The sequence below is a fragment of the Pseudopipra pipra genome, chromosome 12 (assembly GCF_036250125.1).
Source record: "Pseudopipra pipra isolate bDixPip1 chromosome 12, bDixPip1.hap1, whole genome shotgun sequence".
NCBI classification, from domain to species: domain Eukaryota; kingdom Metazoa; phylum Chordata; class Aves; order Passeriformes; family Pipridae; genus Pseudopipra; species Pseudopipra pipra.
This window is the reverse complement of record NC_087560.1, coordinates 1,966,670-1,986,347: the sequence shown is the minus strand read 5'-3', so window position 1 is coordinate 1,986,347 and position 19,678 is coordinate 1,966,670. Positions and strand designations below refer to the sequence as shown.

The 19,678-nt window shown below is 42.9% G+C and overlaps 1 long non-coding RNA gene across 1 annotated transcript; it reads right to left on the bottom strand.

The window, feature by feature from the left end:
• Nucleotides 1-718: 718 nt before the first annotated feature.
• Nucleotides 719-4,315, bottom strand: LOC135420660 (uncharacterized). Its single transcript, XR_010433659.1, has 2 exons — nucleotides 3,187-4,315; nucleotides 719-1,383 (listed from the first exon to the last, which is right to left on the bottom strand). It is a non-coding gene; the product is annotated as an uncharacterized LOC135420660 (long non-coding RNA).
• Nucleotides 4,316-19,678: the final 15,363 nt, after the last annotated feature.

Genomic DNA, 19,678 nt, shown 5'->3' with positions numbered 1-19,678 from the left:
ATCAAATGTAATTAATGTAAATACTGTTAAGTTAAATCTCTGTTCAGGTTATTGCATTGACAGTGCAAGTGTGTCAGTAACAAAGTCTGACAGATGTTTGTTGGTCCTTTGATGTTTTATAAAGAGCAGGAAATATTAATCCCTTCACACACATCCATTTTGGCTGAGCCTTGTAAACTGAACATCCCAAATGTGTGTTTGTGCACCTTGCCCCTCACTTCTGTCACAATTACTTGAAGAGCTTTTGTGGGACACTGTAAAAACAATAATAATTGCTGAGCAACATTTTAATCAAGACATATGGATTCACTGAAATCTTGAGTAGCTGGATTATGTCAAACTCAACTTAATTTTTTAAATCATAAATATGTTTAAAGACAATCTAATCCTTTGCTACCCAGGCCTTCTACTCATTGCTTGATGAGATCTAGTCCCCTATTACAGCAGCACACAAAATTTGGAATTGTAGCTTTTTGAAATGTGTTTTTTCAATCCTAATGAACAAAAAAGGTTTAAAACTTAAGAATCTCTTGCAAAGTTGAATGAATCAATGCATTGAGCCAAACCTCTCTGAAGCAGCTCAAAATTACCCCCACTGGTTTGTTAGCCTTCCAAATACCATTATGCAAAAAAGTTTAGGAAGGAGTGGTGGGGTTCAATTTTCATAAAGGGAATATTTTGCTAATGGAAGGGAAAGCAGAATAATTAAAAGCATAAATACGTTGATACATATGGATTTGAAGAAGAATTGCTGCCATTCAGTTAAAAAGTGCAACCAAAGCAAGAGACTTTTCTCCCTGTTCTTCCCTCAGCGAAGAACAGTAACCCAGTGCTTAGAGCACCAGTCTCCCCAGTCCAGGTAACCATAGGCTGATGGAACTTTTCTTTCTCTGGTTGTATCTTGAAGCCTCCCCAACTTTGTAGGTTTGCCCTAATGGGTGCTGGAGGAAAAAGTGCAAAAGGTGTTACTGGAGCAGGAAATTAGATTTTTCTCACAGCTGTGAATCTGAGCTGGATTTTAGATTCAACCTGCTCCTCTCACATTTTCCTATTAGGCTTTAGAAAAAAAAATTGTCTCCTGAGTGTATCAGTCTTCTCATGATCCTGTGGAATGGAGAACATGAGACAATGCTGAATCCTCCTCAAGGCACCAGTATTCTAGAGAGGCTGGAGCTGTGTTTCTCCTGTGGGGGTGTTTGAGCATTTGAGTGGCCATCTGTGGGGACAGCAAACTGCTTCAACCTTGTTTTCTTCTTTGTGAGGTATTTCTGTAGCAGTCTGGAAAGTAAACCAGAGTTCTAATCTCCAGAGGAAGTGGAGATGGCCAGCTATTCCTTTTTGCAAAAGATATAATGCTCATCTGGAGAATTTTCCTAAGAAGCACTGTAAAGAAAAGCAGTGAATGTTTTTAGGTTTTATTTAAAATCAGAACTCTTTATTTTGTGCACTTTGAAGTCTACATTGAGTTAGTTAAGATCATAGCTCTATAATGATAAGTAAATTCCTCCAAAGATTTTCCACAAAGTTTAAAAAAAAGCCTTAAACTTTAAAAACCAAAACTGAGCTGTGTGTGTTTTACTTGTTTCCATCCTCACTATTGTCAGTGCTCCAGTGAGCAACATTTATAATCCCTCTCATCTGGTCCAACCTGCTGAAATGCACTTTACAAGGCATTTATTTCACAGATGCTGTAAGAAAAATTGGCTTTTGCTCTGATTGTGCATAGATTTCCCAAGACTTATTTGTGGTTCACAAGGAAACTTGGAGCATCTCTCTTGTGCAGAGTTTCAGAGATGTGCTCATTCCTGAGCCAACCTGATGTTCAGAAGCTCCATGGCTTCCCTTGCCACTGCTTGACTTCAGTTCCAAAGTTTTCATGGGAGACCCTCAATTACAGACCCTTCTGCTTCCCACAGCTCCTTCTCTATCTCCATTTTCTTTCTTTCCAAAGGGACAGTGATTTAAGGTTTACTGTGAATATAATGGAAGTGATGGATGGGACCTGCCAGTTGCCATTGTTTGGCCAAACAGAGGATTATGTGCAGGAAAGTCTGATCAATCAGTCCTGGCTTCTCTTTGTTCTGCACACAGTGTTTGTTTTTCCTATTGACCATCTAGAAAGCTGTTTTTCAGTGGTGTTCCTGTTCAGCAGAAAGTGTCAGTGCTGGCAGGGCTAAGAAAGAAGTTGTGATACCAAACTGTAACTACCTCCCAAGAAATTCAAACTTTGTTGCTCAAAACGAGCTTATGGAGGGGCTTATACTGTTAATGAAACCTGATGATAAAATTACTTAAAAACCAAGTTTTCCTTGGTTTGGTAGTAAATTCCTACACATAAATTCCTATTTATATTCTATGCTAGACAACAATGTCTTGGCAGTGGCTCATGTAAGGAAATCCAGAAACACTGAGAAAGCACAAAGTTGTCTTTCCTTCTGGTCATATTTATTTAAAATTTAATTACCTTAGAGAGGCAACTGCTGAGTAGTTATTTTGTCATAGTGATTCTGATGAGAAAATATGTTTCTTAGAATGTAAATTCTGTATATTTGGGAAAGCAGCTCAGCAGATGAACAAACTCACAGGTAGATTTGCATCAAGAGATCAGGTGTTCTCTAATATTTTTAAGTCTATGTGTTTCTCTCTCTCTAGACTTAGAAACCTTCTCTAAGGTTTCTAAGTCTATAGAACTAAATAAGAGCTCTGTGTCAATACCTGCAAGCTTCCATTTCTTATCTGAAAAGAATGTTCACTACTTGTTTCTTAAACCCTTAATTTATATGTCTTTTTTAATTATACCTTGGTTTGGCCTTGTAATTTTCAATTTCATCTTCCATTTTTCCTCCTTTTCCTGCCTCATGATGCCATCAAGATAATCTTTACCAATATAATATGGCAGCTCTGGGGGTTTTTTGTTTGTTTTATTTTTGTTTGGTTTTTGTTTGGTTGGGTTTTGGTTTTTTTTCAGTTTGTTTTATTTTGGATTGGTGTTTGTTTGGTTGGGTTTTGTTTTTTTTCAGAAAGAAAAAAAGCAAACTACCCTCACACAACCCCACACCCTCAAACCCCTCACCAACTGCCTCCCCTGAAGGAGTAAGAGCTGGATAACAATTCTGTTTAACATACAGCCATTTCTTTTCCTGGAAAATATTGTTTCCAGCCTGCAAGGAAAAATTGAGACGCTACCTTTCGGTGCTTTGCAGTGGCCCATTTTGGCTGCTGTTCTTCCATTCTTCTCCTGTTTATCTGCTATTCCAGGAACTCTGCTAGTGGATGTTCTGGAAAAAGGTGATGCAGAACTTACACTGACCTTTCCTTGTCAGGAGTTCTGTGAGCGAGAGTTCAATAAGGGCATTTAATGGATAAATATATATATATATGCCCATATTCTGGTGAAATAAATGTTGGGTTGAAGGAGAGTTTTCCTGCTTCCTTGCCAGTACTAATTTTCTCAGTCCTACCTGTCAGTGACACTGTCCTCTGCCGTGGTTTTAAGTGGAGGTACAGTAAAGAATCCCATCTTAATTCACGTGAATTAATTCCTGGAAACTCTTTAGGAATGCTGTATTATTGGTGATCTCTGTTTACACTTAGGTTGGCCCTCCTGCATTTATTTTCTTGGTAAATATAATGTAGAAAATATTTAAATATCCCTCTTTTTGACTCTGAGGACTATTTTCTTACTGTTTACAAACCCAGTAAATAATTCCTGCAGTGCTTTGTCCTGTAGTCATGTTGGAGAGAAGGTTGCCCAGGAGCTTTCCAGCTGAGGAACACAAATAAGCTTCTTATAAAATTTATCTCAATTGAGGAGATTGGGGTTTGTTGAGTGCTACCTTTTTTTCTCCTTATTTCCTTTCTCTGTTCCTGAATTTATAGCAAAATTCTCTAGGAAAAAACCACATTAACTTGCCTGTTCTGGGCACTTTATCTGAGCCATCTTCTCCAGATAAAGCAGCAGGAGTACAAGTGTCTGAGAGAGACAATGTTCTGTGGAGAAAGTTTGGAGAAAGGGTTTTCCAGGCTGGATCCTGCATTAGCCTCGGGACAGAAGCCAGCAATAAGGTGCCTTTTCCAGGGATTAAGGAATTAAGATCTGGTTTGTTTGTTTTGGTTTTGTTGAATTTTCATGAAGCCCAATTAGCAGAGTGTAGCAATTTGATCTTGGTTAATTTTCTATCAAATCTGTGAAAACAGGACCACACACCGACTGGGCTCATAGGAATAGGAGCTTTTGAAAACCCACAGTGGCTTTTCTTATTCCAAAGGATGTTACAGTGAATTTTGTATAAAAGGGACACTGTGCTTTTTTGGAGATTTCATTGCTCAAAATGGAGGTGAACTTTAAAAGCACTTTTCTTTGTGAATAATTGCCCTGTTTCTGGTGATCAAGATAAACTGACCAAAAAAACCCCAAAAGCCCCATATCTTTCTGTGCAGACAGCAAGTCCTGCATGCACACCAAGCACATCAGAGCAGTGGCACTGTCACAGTAAACCAAATGCATTACTTGTATTTCAGAAAAGGTTTCAATGTTAGCTGATGCTTTGTGTGTTTCAGAAAGAATTTTGAATTTTCTGCTCTATTGCAGCTGAAAAAAGCACGGTCAGAATTGTCCCTGATCTCTCACCTCCCGGTATGGGAGACATTCCAGGTTCCACATCTGTGCCGTGCTGGATCTCTCCCCAGTGTGGTTATGGCTGGATGGGAAAGGTGGTGTTGGGCTGGGGCTGGAGTGCAAAGCAGTGCTGGAGCTTCAGTGCAGGTTCAGAGTGAGCTCGTGGATTCTGAGGGGATCTGCTCCATGGCTGACTGAGCCTGAACATCTCCCAGTGCTGCTGAAGCCCTTAAGGTTGTTGAACTAAAGGTAAACTTCTTTTTTCCACCATACTGTCCCCCAGCAATAGAGCTGATCCGAGATGGAGAGCTGAAGCTGCACTTCTGGTGTTGTTTTCACAGCACAGAGGAAGAACGTAAGTCAGGCCTGGTGTTTGAACTGGGATCTGACTGCTCTGTTATACCTGAGGCCTTCCTGAACCTGAATCCCAGAATTCCAGTAGCAGTGGTTCAATATGGGTTGGATCAGCATGTACATTGTACCTTATTTAATTATAAAGAACCATCTTTCCTTGGTCCTTACAGGCTGCTGCTGCTTTTGCTTCACAATTTTGCTGCTTTCTATTCCCAGGTTTTGCCTCTTCTCTACTTCCTACTGTCCACTTTGGACACGGCTTCATTCCCAGCATTCCCAATATCCACTTGCTGCTGTGCTGGTGGTCAGGGGCAGTGATGTACTGGAACACCCCCAGCTCCCTTGCTCTGCAGTTTGGATTGCCAGCAGACAGTGCAGTTACAAACGTGCCAGGCCCTGCCCAGGGCCGGGGGAGTCAATTAGCAAATTAGCAGATTTGCAGAAGACACCAAGTTTGGGGGAGTGTTGATCTGCTGGAAGGCAGGAGGGCTCTGCAGAGGGACCTGGCCAGGCTGGAGAGATGGGCTGATTCCGAGGGGATGAAGTTTAACGGGGCCGAGTGCCGGGTCCTGCCCTTTGGCCACAACAACCCCCTGCAGCCCCACGGGCTGGGACAGAGGGGCTGGAGAGAAAGGGACCTGGGGGTGCTGATTGACAGCAGCTGGACAGGAGCCAGAGTGTGCCCAGGTGGCCAAGAGGGCCAATAGATCCTGGCTTGGATCAGGAACAGGGTGGCAGCAGGAGCAGGGAAGTGATTCTTCCCCTGGACTCAGCACTGGTGAGGCCACCCCTGGAGTGCTGTGTCCAGCTCTGGGCCCTCAGCTCAGGAAGGACATAGAGGGGCTGGAGCAGGGGCAGAGAAGGGCAACAGAGCTGGGGAAGGGTCTGGAACACAAGCGCTGTGAGGAGAGGCTGAGGGAGCTGGGCTGTTCAGCCTGGAGAAGAGGAGGCTCAGGGGAGACCTCCTCACTCTCTACAACTCCCTGACAGGAGGGGGGAGCCAGGGGGGGTGGGCTCTGCTCCCAGGACATGAGGGCACAGCCTTGAGCTGTGCCAGGGGAGTTTAGGTTGGACATTAGGAAGTTCTTCACAAAGAGAGTGATCAGACCTTGGAATGGGCTGCCCAGGGAGGGGCTGGAGTCACCGTCCCTGGAGGTGTTTGAGAAGAGCCTGGATGTGGCACTGAGTGCCCTGGTCCAGGTGACAAGGTGGGGTTGGGTCACAGGTTGGACTCTGATCTCAGAGGTCTTTTCCAACCTGATTGATTCTGTGATTGTGTGAATACTCTGATGGCTTCAGTAAGTGATGGCCCTGCTGAATGTTCCCCCACAACATTTGTCCTGGTGTGGCAGCACCACTGTCCCTGCACCTCTGCTTGTGAACAAAGCAAAGAAATATTATAAAAATCCTCGTTAACCTGGTGCAGTCTCCTTGCCCAACTCCCAGCCTGGCCCTGCAGACGCTGTGTTGGCACAAGCACGTGGGCAGCCTGGGGCAGGGGGAAGCAGCCAGCTGGAACCCCTCGGGCCAGGAGGATTGGGAAGGTGCTGTCTGGAAGCGTGTCCTGGGCGAGGCAAGCTAAAATGTTTTGGTTTGTGAACAAAGGCACTCTCTGGTGTGTGATGAGTTGTTTTCCTAATCAGCCATGATTAGGGATACAGGAACTGTGTGTATTCTTTATAAATGGTGACATATATCACAGGAATACCAGATTGCCTCTTGTTTTCTCCTGATGGCAGCCGACTGCAAGAACCCCAAAATTAATTAAAGCAAGGAGCTGGAGAACAGAGCTAAAAAATGTCTGGAAATTCAAGGATCTAGTCCATGAACTGAAAATTTTGTAGTAGATACAGACACACCAGGGTATCCAAACCATGATGATTCTACATACACAAAAAATTCCTGCATTTTGCAGTGTGAAAGCTTGCAATATGCTCTACCTTTTGTGGCGAAGAAATACAAATTTTGCCCCTGTAAATTGATGCGTTCCTGTACAAGTTGAGATGAATATGCATTAATGTAAATAATAAGATAGGCAGAACTTGACATAAATTGATATTTTTTTCGTAAGCCTGAAGTATAAAGCCATAAATATCATATTCAGTGGTGCTGACAGTTCCAATAAGTTCAGACCCACCATAAGCCAAAGCTGAGGAGCACCAAAGCTGAGTGTCTCCTAATGGTCTGTATGGTAAGCCAAGAGAAAATGTCACTGCTTCAGGGCTGGAGGAGCATAAGATGGGAGTAGGATGAAGACTAATCAGCTGTGGTTGTAGCACACCCAGCTGCCTGTCCAACACACCATTTGTTGTGGGAAACTGTCCATAGATGATTTATAGGAGTGGTTTGCATGCTCTGACGTGGGAATTGGCAAGAGACAATCTGATTTCTGAGGAAAACAATATACAGGCTTGAAATATAAATGAGACTGATAAGACAACAGAGGTAACTTGGAAACAGTATAATTTGTACTGGTGCTAATTTATTCCTTAGCTCACACTGCAGCTGCTTGAGGAGCTGTTTGTGTTGTGCAGAGTTGAGGTGTGTAGTGAAGGTGGTGTGCAGGGCTGTGATCCCAACGACTTCCAGCCTTGCTGACTCGCAGTGTGGTCACATCTGTGCCATAATTCACCTTTGGCTTTGCCCTGAGAAAGCAAGTCTGAAGATTTTGTTCCTGTTCAGCAGCAAGTCCAGCTCAGACGGCTGCAGCAGTCACTGCCATCAGCTGTCCTCTGCTCCTCTTCTGCTTGTCAAGGTGCACAGTGAAAAATGCTCCTGCAGATACAGTGTAAACAGGCTTCACTGGCTCTGTTGAAAAGCTATTTTATTAATAGGGTTCTACTGCAATATGTCAGATGCTAAGTATCTGTTAGGCTGACAAGGGCTGTTTCCAGCTGTCCTGGTGGTGCCTGTGGTTTAGATGTTGGTGGGGAAGCAAACAAACTGACACAATCTGTTTTCCAAGGGAGATGTTGGGAAGTGCTGCTTGATTGAATGAGAATTGATTTTGTTACTGGAGCTGACACAGGAACCTGAGGCAGAGCTACTGTTTCAGTCACTCCACCTTATCCCCCCCACAGGGGAGTCATTATCCACAGGGAAAGGGAATTTGTCATGATGACTAGAGACTGTCACAGTCAAGAACAAGGAATAACCATCCCTCCCAAAAGATATTGAGGGGATTGACTTGTTTCACATACCCTGTAAATTGGGTGGTGCAAAGCTTGTTGGAGAGGACAGTTGTGAGCATAACCTTATAAAGATGGGTGTTAAAAATGGGAGAACAAATCCATTGCTGTGGCACAGAGCTGGTAATCTGCTCGTGGTCTTATTGAGAATAAATGGTGCCATGACACGTCCCAGGCAGCACCAGGGTGAGATTTAAGCAGCCAGGCAGTGGTTTAGCCTCTTGTCTGCTCATGTGCACGTGCTCTCAGTCACTGCTAATGGGAATGGAGTGAAAAATCAAGACAGGCTGAAAAAAATTTGTTTTCCTGGTGTCTTAGTGCTCATTCCACAAGTTAATCCTGGGAGCCTAAACTCAGTTCTGTGTCTCTGCAGGCATGTGAAGGGAGCAGCCTTGGTGATGGAGAGGGCAGTGGCAGGAACAGCTGTGTCCTTGGGTTTGCACTCCACGGAGCTTTACAGAACATTCCCTTTTCCCAGAGAAGCAGGGACACAGAGCACAAGGGGGAGGCTGCTCTGCACAGATCTGGGGTGTGTCATGGGGCTTTTCCTTCTTTCTGTCCCCTAACAGGAGAGAAAAATGCCAAATGCAGAGTCCCCCTTTGTGTTTCTGGTGAGCAAGGCAAATTTGCAATGTTGTCAGGCATTTCTCTGGAAATAACCTCTGTGATACACATGAGATCTGAGCAAAGGAATCCAATCCAGTAAGGACTGTGTGCTCTAGCAACAGGTACAGAAATTAAACAATCAAGTAATTTTTTAAAAGTCCTAGAATATCCCTGCTTTCAGGGAAGGTCCCTAGTCCAGAATTTGGGTTGCAATTATATGTATATATAAAATACGTTAAAAAATTCAGGAATTGAGGGCTGGGGTGAATCGTCCCTCAGTATTGCTACTTATTTCTTTTATGATAATTTAAATAAAAATTCTTGCTTGATTAATTTAAATAAAAATTCTCTGGCGTAGAAGTGGCACAAACAATTTCTGCTGTAAAAGCTCAGCAGTAAGTTAAAATGCATCTCTGTGCTGTAGGTGAAATGTTTTTGTGTGTGTGGTCCTGTGTTTGTTGGTCACATACACTGACCTGCAAGTTCCTTCAGCTACTGTGGTTCTTAAAAGAATCTCTTCACAGGCAAAGTACCTGGAGGATGTTTTATTATGAAAAGATCTCTGACATTAAAAAATCCCTGTAATACATTAATATTGTTGCCATCTAACAATCTCTTACTTGGAGTTCTGGGGTGTTTGTTAAATCAACAGTTCTCTGTATAAACCTGTATTTATATTTTAAAAGTGAATATGATCAGAGATCAAAATTGAGGAAGCTTCAATCCTCACTTTACCAATTATTTTTATAATCCCAGCAATTACAGTTCTTAAAAGCCTTGATTTGGCCTGGTTTCCAACTGGATTAATATCTTAAATGTCATTCTTTAGTGTGTGGGACCAGTGGTGCAAAAATGGAGTAAAATGGGAAAAAAATTAATTTATGTGGCTTCAGATTTTTAACTTGCAAGTATGCAACTTTGTAAGCAAGAGTTATCACTGGTTTGCCTGCAGAAATATTGTTAACAAGTGGAAATATGCAGGATATACAAGGAGTTTTAAAACTTTTAATTTCTTATCTCAGCAGTTGTTTCTTATAGATTGTCCAGAGGCCTTTTCTCTACTGTGTGATGGCAGTACATCAAATTGCATGGAAAAGGGAAAAAGCTTACCCAAGATTTATGCTTCATGATTGAGAATCTAGGGGGGAAATACTCTTGGTGACTTCAGTCACTATTTTGTAATTATTACTTTGCAGTTCTTTCCCACATATATTCCAGATTTTCAGATGCAATAAATTAAACATCTGCTATACTCTGTTTCTAAGAAAATCTGAAAATCTGTATTAAATGATGCCCACAGCAAATGTTTTTGCCTTTGGCTTAGCCTCTAGCTTGAAGACTGTCCAAAATTTGATGTTACTCAAGGAACCTGCTGTCCAAGGGCTTTGCCATGTTAATGCTAAAACATTAATATACACTGTGTTTTGGGTTTATTATAAACTACAGCTGTGTGTGACTATCCCAAACAGTGAATTTTCCCAGTAATGCTGAGATGGATCTCCCAATTCCTGTAAGGCCTGACTGATGTGTCCTTGCCATAGTTATTTGTGATTTAGGACATTTTAACTCTGTCAGCTGAGTTGCCAGAGCTAATCTGGAGAAAGGCCACTTAGGAGATCTTGGCCAGTGGTGTTGACCAAAAGAAGCCAACCCAAAATCCATCTCCCCCACCCCAAAAAAGCTCTGAGCCAGCAGTGGTTTCCTGGCCTGGGCTGTGCTCTTGGTTTGGTGTGGGGGGTCAGTGCCTGGGCTGTGTCCCACAGTGCCTCAGCACTGCCTGCTCACTGACATACTGAGGTGACATTAGGTCTTAACTTTGGCATATTATGATTTCATCATGAATCTCTCTGTCCCAACTACTTCCATTTATCTAAAATTTGGCTTCTTTTCACAAATGGGCATAATGACAGTCATTAGTATTGGCAGGACTCAGCAGCTGCAGGTTTCCTTAGAGCAAAGTCCCTGGCTATTTTTCCAGTAGAGTGTGATCTTCACTAATGCAAGGTCATTCCCATTTCCTTCTTTCATTTCTCCCCATCCCAGCAGGTCAGCTTAAATAAATAAACTAAATTAAATAAATGATCTTTCCTTTTCAGCTGCACTTAATGTGCCACAATGCCACATAATTTTACAAGTGCCATTTCTGAGTGATGGCTGCAAGCAGCAGGGGATCCAAATGCAAGGTCATCTCTGCCCACATTTCCTTTAAACCCCCCTGTCCTGGAGTCTATTCCCTTACAGTGTCCTGGCCAAAGGCTCCTTTCCAGGGAAGCTGGAGAATGGCTGTGCCTCTTGCAGTGTGTCCTTCAGGCTCACAAATCTGGTTTCCACTGAGCCAATGCAAAGATATTTGGTGCCTGCACTACTATGGTCAGTTGTGTTCATGGTAAAATACTCCTGCAGCTCTTTTTGAGGAATACAGAGGCAGGCTCCTTTTAATAACAGTAGTAACAGCATCAAAATATCTGCTCCTTTCCAGGGAGATTAGGCAAAAAAGCCAGTCTGGCTTCAACAGCTGCTCTCCAGGAGCAGCCAAAAAATAGCATGATATCCAGATTTTAAAATAGTGGTATCCAAGAGGGCCATTTCCCTGCTAGTGCAGTTGTTGTCTCTCTTCAATTTAATACCAAGGTACCTCTTGGCCTTTGTCTTCTAATTGCCATTTCAGTCTGATGCCAGGTATTTTGGGGTTTAATATCTGTTTCATATCTTTATCAATGATCAGGGTGGGGGGATCGAGGGCACCCTCAGTGAGTTCACAGATGACACTGAGGATCTGTTGGAAGGCAGGAAGGCTCTGCAGAGGGATCTGGCCAGGCTGGATCCATGGGCTGAGGGCAGTTGTATGAGGTGCAACAAGGCCAAGTGCCAGGTCCTGCCCTTGGGTCACCACAACCCCCTGCAGCTCCAGGCTGGGGCAGAGGGGTTGGAAAGCTGGGAAAGGCCCTGGGGGTGCTGGTGACAGTGGCTGGACACGAGCTGGGTGTGCCCAGGGGGGAAGAGGCCAAAGGTACCTGGGCTGTGCCAGCACTGCTGTGGCAGCAGGACAAGGGCAGTGCCCTCCCTGTGCTGGCACTGCTGGGGCTGCACCCCCAGAGCTGGGGCAGTTCTGGGCCCCTCAGCTCAGGAGGGACATTGAGGGGCTGGAGCGGGTCCAGAGAAGGGAACGGAGCTGGGAAGGGTCTGGAGCAGCTGAGGGAGCTGGGGGGGCTCAGCCTGGAGAAAAGGAGGCTCAGGGGGGACCTTCTGACTCTGCAACCCCCTGACAGGAGGTTGCAATGAGCTGGGGGTTGGTCTCTTCTCCCGAGTAACAGGAGACAGAATGAGAGGAAATGGCCTCAAGTTGCACCAGAGGAGGTTTAAACTGGATACTAGGAAAAATTTCTTCAGGGAAAGGGTTGTTGAACATTAGAAGAGGCTGCCCAGGGAAGTGAAGGATTCCCCATTCCTGGAGGGATCTAAAAGACGTGTAGATGTGGCACTTGGGGACATGGTTTAGGGGTGGGCTTGGCAGGGCTGGGTTAAAGGTTGAACTCCATGATCTTAGAGTGCTTTTCCAACTTAAAGAATTCCATGATTCTCTATGCTCTTCACCTTTCCAGTTGATTAGAGTATGAGAAAGAGGTGAAACCAGGACTTTTAAAACCAGGGCTGAAGCCCTTGGACTGTCAGCTGTTACCCAGCCTCCTGATGCTTTGTTGTACTAGTTAAGCAAGAGAGGGGGCTCACAGTTCTGTTGCCTCCAACCTGGGACAGGCTTTACTGCAGAAGACCAGTTGGCCAGGCTGTAAACCATCCAAGGCATCACTGCAGGTCTGAAGTCTCTGCTGTGCTTTCCCTGCAGTGAATACAGGCTGACCAGTGAAGTGGTCATGAATAATGATCTCAAAAACAGCTTGCACAGCTACACAGACTTCTGGAGGTGGAAGGATACATTCCTATTCTTCTCAAGGCACTGGTAAATATTGTATGATTTGGATGGAAGCAATAATTGATTCAAAATGCTTTTATCTCATAGCATAGTTTCTGTACTGCATTCTGAAGTCAGAAACAAAGTGGTAGAGGTCAAGGAAATACTTGCACCAGCTATCTCAAGGTCTTGGTCAAATCCACTTATCAACAAAAGTGCTGGTAAAAATGGAAAGGTAGCATCAAGATGAGAATGGATCTTTCTCAGGAAGTGACAAAATAAATGGCTGTTAATTCTTCCAAATAAGCTGGAAAGGGTAGTGGCACCTCATGTGCTGTATTTCCTCTGTGTTCACAGAGTGTTTGGTTAAAGCAGAGAATCTGGTTAAAAGGACACCGTTTACTCTTGACTCCCCACTGCAAGTTAAACTAGTTTAGCAACTTTTGCCTGAAACTCCAAGAACTTTAATGCCCTGTTCAGGCACTGTTTACTTGACAGGCTTGTAACAGCTACACTGCTTGAGCTCCTAGAAGACAAAATTTGTTTCATACCTTGAGGGTGCAAAGTCCCAGGGCAGCAGATGGCCCTATGATTATTATTTCCAACCTGTCTTACCTGACCATCCCTTCCCTGTATGAACAGCTGTTTCATTCACTTCAGTGCAGCCCAGCCCGAGCGGCTATTTTTCTTCTGCCCTTTTCTTTGCACACAACATAAATCTCTTCTTTCCTTTGACCTGGCCTGCAGTTTCATCCACCTGTGCATGCCTTAAGCAATGTCAAACTCTTGCCAGATCCACTTCCCTTTTTCTAGATAAATTCTTTTGAAACTAAACTTTTTTTTTGCAGCAGTGATGAATAGATAGAGAGTCCATCCACTCCTGAGATGCTCACTCTGTGAGTGCTCAGGGGGTGGATTTAGTCTGCTTGCTCTGTTTTGGGGGACTCAGCCCATCCATTGATTGGCACCAGGCTCTGGGTGTTAACCACATCCTGCAGGTTTTTAGCTGTGCAAAGCACTTCTTTTAAACCAGTGGAGTTCATTTTGTCTCTGATATTGCGAAGGCAAATGTTCAAATTAGAACATGTCAAAATTAAGATGTTCCCATCCAACCTCAGTTTGGCCTCCTTATGGGAAAAGGCACTTAGAAGGTGATTTTTGATTCTGTAATTACACACCTTTTCTGCAGGACCTCATTTCATTCTCTGTGCAGGATACTCAGAACTCAACAAATGAGCAGTTTTCCAGTGTTTCATTTTATCCTTCTTGCACAGGCTCATGTCCTATTTACTGTGCAGTACCCACACCATGCTGAATATGGAAATAATGATTTCCAGGAGCAAATTCCTCATTCACATTGAAGAATTTCTTTTTGCAATGCCACTTTTAGACAAGGTAGAGGCATTCCTTTCACTTTTGGAATGGACAGCTGGGGCAGACGAAGGTCTGGTACATACTTTACTGCATGATGACATTTCCAGAACCTCACTTACCCATCTTGCAATTTTTCTAACTGCAGGGACAACTCTTGTAGTGATTAGCAGTGCTCAGATTCTGCAAATCAAACCTTTATAAAACGAAAAAAACCAGAAACCACAGAGTTTCTGCCTTGAGTAATTTGCACAGAATCCCGGATTCCTGGGGGCAGAGCCAGCAGCAAACCCCAGAGTTCAAAACGTGACATGAAGTTTGTTCTTTTGCATATGATATTTTTGTCCTCAAGCTTTCCAGATCCTGTCAGAAGGGAAGATGGGGCAAGGGGACACTACAGGCACCAGCTTTCTTCCTCCTGCTCTCCCTTCAGTGTGACAGAGCTCCTGGGACAAAATTCAGGGACTTGAGATGATGCACACGGGCAAAGAGAACCTGCTAAAGTTGCCCAGTGGATCTGAACCTTTCAGTCTGGTTTTTTAGGTTTCAGTCCCATGGAGACATCCCTGTTATCCCCTCCTTCAGCAGGGAAGAAGAATCCTGCCATGGCATAACCGAGTAACTTGTAGCACAGCAGATTTCTGTTGTTGTTGTGACTCTGTGTCTTTCTTTGATTACATGGATATTTTTCTCCCTCAATCAAATGCCTTGATTCACAACCAAGTGTCTGCCTTTATCCACTTTGAAACGCTGATAGCAGTTCCTTTTAGGTAACTTGAAATGCAAATAAGGATATATTTGAAACAAACTAATCCCTAAAAAGACTTGATGAAGTGCTGTAAGCCTATTTTTCTGAAAGCTGAGTCAAGTCCCACTTCAACATCAAACTGTCTCCCCGCACACATTCCATACAAAATAATGAGTAAATGATGCTTTGAAAAAGCATCACCAGACACACTTTTGATTAGGTTCTGTGGCTTTTATTTTTAAAGTAGAAATAGTGTTTTACTAGATCTAATTCTCTGTCACAAGTAAAAATATGTATTCCCAAAATAGGAATATTGCATGGCAAGTTGAAGATCTGTAAGATAGTAGCTTTAAAAAAGGGAGAAGCTGCTCCTGAGGAAGTGTGTAGATCAGCCACCTTCAGCTAAAATCTGGCTGGCTACAGGTACATCCTACCCACAGATGATCTTCTCTTTGAAAGCAGAAATATTTACCAGGAGTGTAAGAGAGTTGTAAAACTGAGAGGGTTTATGCAAATTTGTGATATAAATGCAGTTTGTTTATTAATTTCTCTGGAGGAAAAAAAAAACACTTTTTGCAGAGAAAACTGGGGAAGAAAAGCTGAATTTGCCTTTAGGTTCTGAGCAGAAGATCTGGAATTCACACAGTATCTATCCTTCAGAATTTCTGGAAGACACACAGTGAACAGGGTGATTAATTGCACATATGCACGTGGAAGAAAGAACAAGTTTGCTTATTTTTGTTAAACATGGTAAATTGCCAAGTCAAAGATGATGCACAAAGGTGCATTGTAGCCCAAGTGCCATAGTTTTAACACCCTCCTGGTGTAGGCACACAGACTAGAATTGTACAGATCTGCCCTGACAAACACTGAACCAGCTTTGTTTTTTCAAGGTGCAGCTCTTCCTTGAAAGAGGAAATAGGCAAATTCTGAGTCAGTGTTTGAATCAAAATGGACTTGTTTACGTGGTTTAACTTTGCAGTGGGAATTTAAATCTCTCTTGTATTGCATCTGTACTGTGTCAGTACACTGGCATAAGGTTGAGGTAGGAGTTAAGAAGGAAAACTGTAACATCAGAAGTAATGGAAGCTGTGAAATGCTGATGAATATAAATGGGAATTAGAAGAAGACTAATAAAACCAGGACACCAACCTCGTAAAATTAGTGTTGTGAACTATTAAAAATAATTGATATTAGTGGAATAATGCATGTTCTGAGCTTTTTGAGAGAAAGATTTTTCTTCTGAATTGAAGGTCTGAATTTTCTTCTGAATTGGAAAGCGCATCCTTGTCAGAGTGCTCTGGCACTGCTGTACCATTTAGGAAGACTTCCAGTTCCAGAATTTAGAACTTTAAATGGAAGTGAAAGTTAAAGAGGAGAGGTACCAGCAAATATACTTCTGAAACTTTAACCTGCAATCTGTGTTGCCTTGAACAAACATGTTTCTGGAGGTAATTAGTTATCCTGTCTGTACATGTTACAATCATGGGGTGGAGGTCATGGAAAAGGATGGGATGAAATCCAAAAACTGTTTAAAAACTGTCATCTTAGTGAAGCTAAAGCAGTATTTGGTCTTGTGTGTGCTATTAAACTCAGAGATAAACTTGCCTTCCCCAGAAACCTCTGTATGAGAGACCATGTGGCAGCTGCCTTTAGGATTTTTCAAAGAATACCTCGAATAACAAGACATTGCTTAATCCTCCCCTACACTTTCTTCTTAAAACTACTTTTTCATTTTAAGTTATTATACAGAAATTTCCCAGATCTGAATTCCACCAAGATCCAACCTTGCCTTCCACTTGGAATAAAGCACGTTTGTAGCTCTCTCTTGACTGCAGCTGTAGAAGGAGTTAATGCTGCTCTGGAAGCTGTGCTGGCCCTGATATCCTGATGGACTGGAACTGCTACTGTTGGCAGCAGAGAGCTGTGTGTTACAAAACACACAGAACATTTCCTATCCTGTATTATTCCTCTGGATGCAGCTCCCTCCAATTAGCCTGACTGTCTTCTTCCCTTGTCTGAACATACAAAGGCACACAGAACATCAGAGGTTGATAAACTGTGATAACAGTTGCATAATGACTTTCATAAAATAACTTTTGCCATAAAAATAGCTGTTCATAATTGCTTTTGGGATATTTGAGCTTCTGATTCTTCTTGCATCATTCTAATTACTCGAGGTACTTTTTGGAGAGCTTTTTTTTTTTTTCCTTGGGGCATGATGATAAACAGTTTGATACTCCAACGTGCAGATAAAATACAATTGATTACACAGCACTTTGTTGTTCAGCTGGATGCATATCACTCTTGTGGCTGCAGGACAAGGCAGCTTGGGATCTCTTAGGGAATTACTGGAAGAGATTAGTATTTTTTTCTAACAAAAAAAATAATTTACCGTTCTGAAGAAACCCGTGGAGCTGTAATACCCAGGAGCTGGCAGAGTTCAAATGTTGCAACCTTAGAACACGAGGGTGTTGTGGAACACACCTGCCTGCAGGGGGTTGTGTCGGGCAGGTTTGACTGTGCCTGCACTGTGGGAAGGGGCTCTCAGAACCTTATCTCCTGCAGGAAACCCAGTCCCATCAAACAAAGGATATCGAATCTCATCCTGGTTTTCTGTTATCAGCTGTTGACATGCTGATAGAGATTAGAACACGTGTAACCCAGACTGTTAAGGGTTTCTGATGTCTTTGTGTCTGTTCATTGCAAGGCAGTTGTGGCAGTAAATTCCTTTTGCTGTATTTCTTCCCAATGTACCATTTCCCTCTATAAAGTCTTGGTTTATAATCCTGGCTTGGCTTTTTGTGATTATCTCTTGAATATTGCACCCACATGCAGAAGGGGGTTGCAGAAGAAAACTTGAGGAACTATCTTTCTTAGTGTTTGCAATAAGGATTTGGCTCCTTTTTTTTTTTCTTAATACCTTATCTCTCATTAAAGCTGAGCCTATTTAATTTATATGGAGTTTTGGCTGGAGTCTAACTTTTTTTTTTTTTTAAGCTCAATTCTTACTTTAAATACATAGGAAGTCATCTTATCTACTGGTAGCCATATAGCATCTTGTGTTTTGGAGATTTTAACAGTTTCTCTGGGATGTACACTAAAGTATCTGCCAGCTTCTGGAAGTCTTCCCCAAAGAACAATGCTGTTCTCTTACAGATTTTCTTTTCTGTTCTTTTACTGCTTCCTTTTACAGACTTGTTTCTGCATATCAGCTTGATGCTACAGAAGCTTTCATGTTGCCAGACTTCATGAAAATTATTGCACTGCCAAAATCACAGTATTGTTGGAGTTGGAAGGGAGCTCTGGAGACCATCTTGCCCAACCCCAATATAAAATACCTCATTCCCAACATAAAGTATGAATGCCTTTCCTTCACTGGTCTCCTTAAAGTACTGCATTGAATCTACAGCAAAAAGTGCTTTTTGGTTAATGAATTATTAAGCTTTCTAATTTTTTATGAGCATCTTTTGGGATTGTGCTAGTGGAGTAAGCAAATAAAGTGTTCACCTGTAGTTTGCACTGACAGCTGTTTTGGGAGCAATAGAACAACATATTTTGTGCTGAAAATAGGAAATAGGAGTAGCAAAGACTGGCTGACACTACCAGACTTCTTGGAAGTTTAAATAAAACAAGTAAGTGTGTTTGCAAGGGTGATTTCCCTTTCTTGACAGGAAGGAAGGATGAGGCATATCTGCAAAAGCCCTGTCTTTTTCTGACAAAATGTACCTACTTCTGAAATTTATAATAAATGCCAGTGCAATTGCCATCTGCTTTTATTCTGTTTGCCTTTTCCACCTGAAGCAAACACACCTCTCTGTACAAACATGACCACACAGCAGCTCCTCAGCCCTGCAGCCCCCCTGGTGTGTTGGAGCCCTGTCCTTGCTGGCTCAGGGCTGGGACCCTCAGGGAGTGCTCCAGCCAGAGGGACGTGCTGAGCAGGCCTGGGGGAGAGTCAAACAAAGCTGTGTCCCCTTAGAAAGGCTGCAGTGGGTGCTTTAGGGAAAGGGGTTTCCATCTCCAAACCTGTTCCCATGCCTGCCTTGGCCTCTTGTGATGATCCTGACCAGCCTCTGCTGTGGGCAGCATAAATGTACAGAGGAGCTTCTCTTTGGACCATTATGTTTTAATGCTGACTAGTGGTTGGATTTCTGAGAAATGATTCAACATGAACTCTGGTTTTAGCTCTGCAAGTTTCTGTTGGCTTTTTCCTCTTATTTAAAGGAAGTGAGTCTGAGCTACTCAGTTTCATATTTTGTTTTTAAGTATTAAATTGATTCACTTTATTCTTCACCACAGCAACTGGAAATAAGGGTTCATTTTAGAATGCAGATTGCACCAGGGTTATGAGGTTATGCCTCACCCATGGCAGAGGCATCACAAACCAGTGCAAATATGTGGCTTGGCAGCAAGCCAATAGTTTCTGTGACCTGGGAACCTGGCTGCTCATTCCTTAATCCTTCCAGCATTCCTGTTTCACCTCTTCATGGTCTTGCCACACTGTAAAATAATGAAAAAATATTTTTATTATACACATTACTGGTTTTATAAGGAGAAGGTCAGGGAAGGGTACAGGAGGTGTGTGCTGAGTTCAGATCTGTTCTTACACTTGACTTGCTGGTGTTTTCAGTAACTGACACCACAACACTGTGTGTGTCTGGATATGGGGATGGAAAATCTGCCTTTAGCCCAGTCTCATCAGGACAGCAACTTCAGGATGGTACTTGGGTATCCCTTTTGAACCAAAGCCTTAGAAGAGCATCTAAGGGACCTCTGAAATAGAAGCTTGTAGCTGTGAAAGAGCTGCTTCTCCTTCTGCCAGCTCACCAGGGCCACATCTCTGAGGCTCTGCTGGTATCAGACAGGCTGTGCTCCGAATG